The sequence below is a fragment of the Cydia pomonella genome, chromosome 13 (assembly GCF_033807575.1).
Source record: "Cydia pomonella isolate Wapato2018A chromosome 13, ilCydPomo1, whole genome shotgun sequence".
Taxonomy (NCBI): domain Eukaryota; kingdom Metazoa; phylum Arthropoda; class Insecta; order Lepidoptera; family Tortricidae; genus Cydia; species Cydia pomonella.
Genome location: NC_084715.1, coordinates 2,937,840 through 2,946,975, shown reverse-complemented (window position 1 = coordinate 2,946,975; position 9,136 = coordinate 2,937,840). Strand labels below are relative to the sequence as shown.

General features: G+C 38.0%; 1 pseudogene; it reads right to left on the bottom strand.

Annotated features, from left to right (window-relative positions):
* Window positions 1–7,750: 7,750 nt before the first annotated feature.
* Window positions 7,751–8,812, bottom strand: LOC133524643 (uncharacterized oxidoreductase TM_0325-like; annotated as a pseudogene).
* Window positions 8,813–9,136: the final 324 nt, after the last annotated feature.

The window sequence follows — 9,136 nt, the reverse complement described above, 5'->3', positions numbered from 1 at the left end:
TGCCTAGGCACCTTCATCGACATAGAAGGAGCCTTTGACAAGACAAACTTTAGCAGCATTCAGCAAGCATTACAAAGACATAGAACCAATCCACTCGTAACCGAATGGATAATGAATATGTTAAGACAGAGAATAATAAAACTATCCGAAAACCAAACTCATCAAGCACTAGTCATGAGAGGATGCCCCCAGGGAGGAGTACTCTCACCACTGCTATGGAACCTGGTGGTGAACGAATTGATAACAAAATTAAACAACAAACATTTTATGACTATAGGGTACGCAGATGACTTAGTAATACTAATCAGCGGCCTAGTAATAAACACACTGTGTGATCTCACACAGACAGCACTGAAAATAGTAGAGAAATGGTGCAAGGAGAATGACCTATCGGTAAACCCAAAAAAGACCGACACAATTCTCTTCACACACAAACGAAAACTGGGTACATACGAACTGCCAACCCTTTTTGGCACAAGGTTGACACTTTCAAAGGATGTAAAATACCTAGGCATAATCCTGGATGATAGACTGAACTGGAACAAACACCTGGACAATAAACTAAACAAAGCAACAGTAGCCTTTTGGCAATGCCGGAGGATGGTGGGCAAGAGATGGGGACTTGCTCCTCACATCATACTGTGGCTATACAAAATGGTAATAATGCCAATGATCAGCTATGGCTCGGTCGTATGGTGGCCCCGCACCCAGCTAACCACGGTAATAGACAAACTAAACAAAACACAAAGACTAGCATGTGTGGCTGCGACGGGCTGTATGAGAACTACTCCGACTGCGGCGCTAGAAATAATGCTAGGACTCCTACCATTACACATATATATACAAAAAGAAGCGGCTGCCACGGCTCTTCGGTTGAAAAAGCTAAACCTATGGACATCCCTCAACTCATCGCACAAGAAGATCTATGAAAATATGATCTCAAAACTACCCATGCTGGAGGCGCCCATCGACAAAACACCAAAAACTATGATCTTCTGGAAAGAGTACGCCATATCATTAACAGAAGATCCTAAAGAAGGACTAGACCAAACAAACCTAAGAATATTCACAGACGGCTCAAAAACATTTGAAGGGACAGGATGTGGTGTCTTCTCGGAGGACTTGAACATACACATCTCAAAACCCCTGGGAGAACATAACACGGTATTCCAAGCTGAATGTGTGGGAATAATAGAAGCTTGCAATGCTATAACAAGACGACAGGCGAAACACGAAAATATACTAATACTGTCAGACAGTAAATCAGTACTACAAGCGCTATGCAGCGACAAACTTAATTCAGAACTCATACTCGAATGTCATCGAAGCCTCACGGAAGTGAGCAAAGAAGGCAACAAAGTGACAATTCAATGGATAAAGGGGCATAGTGGATCAAGAGGAAACGATGCAGCGGACGAACTGGCCAGGAAAGGCTCAGAAACGCCGGCATATGGACCCGAGCCCATCATACCCCTACCAATATCCTATATACACAACCAGCTAGACCTACATCACAGACAACTGCACAATAAATACTGGAAGGAAATGGACACATGCAGGCAGACCAAGGATTTTCTACCGGAACTGAACCACAAACTCACCAAAATACTACTGAAAACACCTAGACATCAACTACGTAAAATAGTAGGATTAATTACAGGACATAACACACTTAACAAACACCTACACAATATGGGTAAAACAGACAGCCCCATGTGCAGAGCGTGCATGGAAGAAGAAGAAACAACAAAACATATTCTCCTAGACTGCAAACAGGTAGAAGTATACAGGAACAAATACCTAGGGAATCCGTGCACACTAGGAGAGGCAATTAGCAACCTGAAAACTTTGCTAGGCTTCGTGGAGGAGCTGGGGTGGTTAGAGTAGCGCTACCTCGTTTCACGCAAAATAGGCACAATGGTTGTCGATTTGCGGAAAATGCCCAGAAGCACTAACTAACTAACTAAATACATTACGATATAAGTGCGAAAAATAGGAAATACGCAACATGATGGAAGGGAGTATTTTAAATCGGCACGAGTTGCGAATTACCTATTCGCACATCTATCGTACAACGTTTTACAGTACATATGGATCTTTTAATTTTCGACATAGTTACATAATGTGCTAATTATCGTACTAGTGCGGTAAAGTAGCACCATATGTACTGTAAATATTATAATTATTATGCGGCCTGAGATCGCGAATTTGTCAATTTGTTTGTTTATACTGTAATATGAAACAAAAATTAAAATGTCAACGGCCAGCCGTGATATAATACTGAGTGATAATAGGTTACGTGACTGCTACATAATGAAAATCATTAAAATACGAGGGTGAGTTGAAGAAATGAACAATTTTATGCCAAATGATGTACTCTGTTTTATCTTCATCAAGGTATAAAATATTCAGGAACCGCATGTAACGACCGGTATTGCAGAATCGTCTCGGAACTCGCGGTTATGAGATGGCGTTTCCAAAAATATCTTGACCGTCCATTTTACACGAAATTAAGGTTTTGGTACACTCAGTTTATAAACAATAAAACAAAGTAAAATTATACAAACTGATTTGAAATTTATACATAAATCAGCCGGGCTAAGATGGCCGGTTTCTTATCACCTGTCATCACACCTGTCACGTTCTAACAAATACGTAAGGGTGAAAGTGACGCATGACATGACAAGTGATAAAAATGCGAACATGATACCACCGCAGCATACGACAAATATTTTGACGCATGTCACGCAACCGTAGTTTTTTTTCACTCTGAAACAAACTAGAGTCAGCCCCAGCTGCCATATCGTTCGATAACAAGTTAATATGTGAGATTTGTCAATTATTAATAAGGACATGAAATACGAATTTATAGATTATATCTACCTACTCTAACGTACTAAATACATACTTTACAATGTTACTTTATTCACTAGCTATTCAACAACTTTGGAATTAAATTTTATATCAAATATTCTATTACAAATTATATTTTTAGATTGATTGTAAACGCGGTTATAAATCATTTTTAGGTTTCGATTCAGTTAACTTTGACAAAGAGAAAATTATTACCTAAGATCTTACTTCGAATAGGTACCCAATGAACATTAAAATCCATTGACAGATGGACCTATAAATATCAGTACCCCTAGTGTAAATTTGATCGACATCATAACGTGACGAACGCGTTTGCGTTAAGTCTCATTTTGTATAGGATTTTGAGTTTCCAAAACGTCCCGCTTAGCGCGCTCTTTCTAAATCCAATACAAAATGAGACTAAACGCAAACGCGTACGTCACGTTTCGAAATCGAATTTATTTACACTAGGGGTACAAATAGGGGAGGTAAAGCATAAAGTAAATTAACTTATCGAAATTTGGTAAAAAAATCATATAATGTAATAACAGGCAACGCAATGGTAATTTTTGTATGAAACTAAGTTTAAATAAGTTATTTCATAATTGATAATATTCAATGTAATACCATTAAGCATAAAACCGATCAAGACCGTGTTGGACCACGCATAATAGAGAATTCCAAAGTCTTCTATAAGATACCTGGTAAGAGCATATATTTGTGTGATGAACACGGATATTTGTTTCTGACTCATGGGTGTTTTCTATGTATTTAAGTATTTATATTTATATATTATATATATCATTGTCTAGGTACCTACAACACAAGCCTTATTGAGCTTACTGTGGGACATCTTCCTGTTACAAAGCTTGTCAATCAAAAATAGGATATTAAAGTGCAAAAAAAAAACAAAAAAAAATCATTACTCGGGGATGGAACCCGAAACCTCGTGATTGCAAAGCAAGCGTATACCAAATGAGCCACGAATGGCCATATGTAACATGGTAAAATTAGACTACTTATTCTCGAGTAAAACCTAAATATCTAAATACCCCTAAACCAGCGGTCTAAAATATCTGATTTTTTCGGAAATCACTCTGTAAGCATGTCTCACAAGCAAGATACTCTTATGATATGGATACGGCAATAACTAACAGCTATTTTATTGAAAATTATTGACAAGTTAATAAAAAAAATTATATAAGTAATACAATTAACTAAACTAAAATACGATATTTGGATACGGCTATTTGTTTAGGCGTGAGGTACCATGACTCCACCATTTTGAAGAATTTCCAAAAACTGGATCGACAAAAAAAATCTATTTAATCATAGAATATGGTCACAAAATTTCACGCGAATCGGTTGAGAATTGCGACCTGTAGAGAACATCCGGACATACGAAAGCAGATTGCCCGAGTCAAAACGTAGACCTACGCTACGCTTCGGTCAACGAGTAATTCTTGCCACTCGGAACCCTAAAAAACGGATAATCTGAGATTTTTCATCAATACATTAAACATATTGTAGTTACTGGAAAAGAAATTGTACCATCAAACAAGATTTTCTTCCAAACAACAACAATCTTTTAGAAAATCGGAGTAGCCGTAGGTTTTCTTTTGTTGTTCAACGTTAGGGGACTTTTTCTACGAATCGGTACCATAGAATATCGACGGTTTACTTACTTAACCTCTCTTTACTTCCTTATTATATAAGATGCAACCTTAAACAAGACAAGTTAAAAATCTAATTTCAATAAATCAAAGACCAGATATGACTATAGGAAATTAGATACTCAATATGCTTCCGTGTTTCCGTAATATTAATGGAAAAAGCTTTTGCTATAAAATGTTTGATGTTTGCAAATGCAATGTATTTTAAATAATCAATTTACACCTTTTTAAACGAAGATATTTAGGATTTTGGATTGAAAGGATTATATTTTATTAGGTTAATCTTTAAAAGAATAGATAGAAATCCAATGTTATTTCGAAATGTTCTACAATTTTATCTGCATTCATAGATTTGATAGTCCGATTGTAGTCTTTGAAAATCCAAAGAAACTGCTTACTGAAAAAAAAACTTGGTATCACAAAAAAAAATTAGGTAATATTATAGTCGCTTATTTTTTTTTCATTCCGTTCCCGAGAGATAATAGTTTAAGGGGAAAGGATTTTCCTCTTCGTTCGGAAGGATTTTCTGACAGAAATAATTACTTAAAATTAAAGGCGACAATTCAATAAATAGGTACCTATCTAAAAAGTTGATAACAAGAAAAATAACAAAAATAAAAACCATTAATGCTGTATCTCTTATAGATCTTTTTAGCATGTGCAATATGTACTTACAGAACAGTTATAGCAATAGCAAAGCATCATTATGCCCGTTGATGATGCCTCCCATCTGCTCAGGGGAGAATGTTACGAAACAAATTACTATCATATTTTAGACGCCCTCACCCTCGAAAATTACAAAAATATGATAAAATGTACGTCATCAAACAATCGTATTAAATAAATTATTTCGAAGAAAAACAAGTAGGTTTCGAGGAGTGGCATAACGTAAGGAGTCGGAAGTGTTTCACATTTTCGAGGTACAAATTAACCTACACATTCGAGGGCTGGCCCTGTTAGATGTTCTCCCCTGAATGTATTTTTGTGATACTGTTATATATTTTAATCTTTCCTTTGAATATTTAATGCATCCCACTCATTCGGTTAGGGTCCATCTAAGGCGCCCACAGATTATCAGCTTATATTAGGCATTCGCCTGATGATATTAGGCTGGCAGTTAATTGCAAAAGGTCTCAAACTAACAGTTGCATTTCAGTACCCCTAGTGTAAATATTTTCGACAGCGAAACGTGACGTACGCGTTTGCGTTAAGTGTCATTTTGTATGAGATTTTTGACTTTCCAAAACGTCCCGCTTGGCGCGCTGTTCAAAAACCCATACAAAATGAGCCTTAACGCAAACGCGTACGTCACGTTTCGCTATCGACTAAATTTACACTAGGGGTACTGGTTTCTTCCTGACCACTAATACGAACCGAGATTGTGTGGCCGCTTGACGGATCCCGTCAGTGTCGACAGATATTGACCGGACAGTGCGTTGTGTTGGGGCGAAAACTGATGACTCTGACACTACAAAATTTTACACTACATGTCATATTTACCTTAAAATTTTCTAGATAGGTACGTAAAGTGCTAAGTTAGCGCACTAGTGCGGTAATATGTATTGTCAAAAGTAAGTTACGTACACGCTAGCGAATATGTCAACCTCCTGGTGCTGGCAGTCCTCGAGCCCAATGGCCTGGTCAGGGATGATGGCAAGGGGCCCGACGGAATGACGTTGGTGCCTTGGAGTATGGGACGGCCCCTTGTCTGGGATGCTACTTGCGTAGAAACCCTGGCACTGTCCCATATTCCAGGCACCAAAGTTGACGCTGGTGCGGCCGCATCCTCGGCCGAAAGCCTCAAGCGTCGCAAGTATGTCAACCTCGGCAGTAGTTATACATTTGCGGCGTTTGGGGTCGAAACCCTGGGGCCGTGGGGGCCTAGCGCGCGCCGCCTCTAGTTGGCAAAGCGCGTTATAGAGGCTTCGGGTGACCAGAGGGCTGGTTTGTATTTCGCGTAGCGGATAATGCTATGCAGCCAGCCTTCTGGGCACCCTACCAAGCGATTTCGACTTGGAACATTTTTTTATTTATAAATTTTTAATTTAAGACCCACTTGTGTTTCGTTGTAAATAAAAACCCACGTGGTAAGACTAAATTTTGCAAATTATGTGATATAAATGAATCTACTAAATTTGATTAATTTTATTATCATGCATTTTACAATCATTTGCAATCAGATATTGCACAAATCTGACCCAATCTTTTCTGGAGAGAGATTAGTGCGATATGCAGCTGGCAAGTGAACTTTTGAACGATCGATTGATAATATAAGATAACGCTGTTATACTGCTAATGTCCAAATACTTTACTTGATAAATTTTGTACTAAGCAAAGACTACTGCGAGTGATATAACATTTTTGTTTTTGGAGGAAAGTTATCAGACTCCCAAATAAGGCATACAAGGTGGAACAAAAATAGTAAGGATTCATTCAAGGGCATATTCGGTATCTATGGCATATATGGACCTTTTTTATTTTTATTTGACAGGTTTTGATTAAAATAGCAGATTTGAAGAGCTCCTCATTCTAGTTGGAATAAACTCGAAATCCAAATTTGTGATTAAAAATATATTAAAATTCATATTGAGTTACGAAAATTCCATACGTTTTTGTAACAAATTGAGGGACGTAAGGTGAAGTTGCGCTTAGGTATGTTGTACCTATACAGAATAATGAACTCTATCTATCCACCAAATTTTATCGGAATCTGAGATAAATTAAAAAACCGGCCAAAAAGTCACGTTGTATGGGAGCCCTCTTAAATATTTATTTTAAGTATTCTGTTTTTTCGTATTTGTTGTTATAGTGACAACTGAAATACGACATCATCTGTCAACATTTCAACTGTCTCACTATCGCGGTCCTGGTGACAGACGGACAGACGGACGGACAGACGGACGGACAGACGGACAGTGGAGTCTTAGAAATAGGGTCCCGTTTTACCCTTTGTGTACGGAACCCTAAAAACGACAACGAATTAAAAAAAAAAACATTTATAGTTATTTAATGTTATTCAACTTCCACATGGGCATGGAAACGGGTTAAATTTAATGTACCTTGATATTAATTTTCCTGGTAAAAGCCGGCTTGCAAATTTTTCATGTAATATGTCACTTGCATGAAAAAAAAATGGGACAACCTTACACAAATAGGCCTAGTCCCACGGTAAGCTCAATAAGGCTTGTGTTGTATCATCGAACTAGATGCAGGGATTCCAGGGATAATGGTTTCAGACGTTTAATTATTGAAATGAGAAATTATAAACATTAACCCCCTTATTCATTTTATTCTTCACTTCAGTAATTCACCATTGTCGGCGACGTAGAGAGAACCGGTGATGCTTTTCGCTTTACCGCTGGCCAGAAATGCGATAAGATCAGCGATTTCCTCTGGCTCCGCCACTTTGTCTAAAGCGGTTAGCTTCCTCGCATATTCCCACGTAATATTGCCAGCTCCAGGGGGCACCAATCCAGATTTCCGTCCTTACCGGCCCTGGGTTGACACTGTTGACTCTCACACCAGAAGCAGCGAGATCTAAGGCAGCGCAACGAGTGAAGAGATCCACGCCTGCCTTTGACACACAGTATGACATATAATTTTCAGCGAGAACTTTAGTTGATGCTACACTTGAAACGGCGCAGCAAGACTGGTCAGCTGAACGATGGAGCGCAGATTTGTGTTCATGACTTCATCGAATGTTTTCAAAACGTTTGGATCAGCGACAGATGCCTTCCTTACAATTCCAGCGCTGTTCACTAGAACATCAAGCTTTCCGAAGTGATCTACCGTTTTCTTGATAATGGTGCTGGCTTCTGCTTCATTGGTGACGTCTGCTATGATGACGAGGGGTTGTGATCCTGCTTGCGCGCACTTTTGCGCAACGTTGCTGAGTTTAGCTTCATTTCTGCCAACAATCGCGACGCTTGCTCCTTCTTTAGAAAACAATATGGCGGTTGCTGCTCCAATGCCGGAGCTTGCACCCGTCACTAGCACAACTTTACCGGAGAAACTCATCACTATGGAATCGATCAGAGGAATGATAAACTATTGCAAAACTGGTGTATTTATATCATAATTAGAGTGAATGTGTTACCTACTCAAGCGTGATAATGTTCCCTTATCTGTCTATTTAAATCTTATAATGATCCTGTCTGTACCTACAGTATACAGTATACATAATAGATTAATGCATAACAGTCAGACCAAATTAACTGTGCAGCGATTTATATAGCACAGACGTGGAAGTGTTATTTTAAAAGTCAAAGTATGAGATTATGACGTCTAAATAACACTTTGCTATAAAAATCGCTGCGGCGTTATCTTGGTTTTACTCTAATTACAAAATAATCTAGAAGTGTGAGCTATTATCAAGATAGAATAAAAACAAGATCAAAACCATAACAAATTTTTAAATCAGAGTAGGCTTTTTAAAGTTAAAAATTTCAGTTTTTAACAGTATACATAAATATAGTCAAATTATAATTATGGTGTAGTTAAAACACCCGTTGTTTTTTATACAGAATGTTTTTATAATTACCGGCTATATTTTGAGAGATAAATATTATAGGACATGCTGAGCAACTTCTACTATCCGACCAAACCAGAAA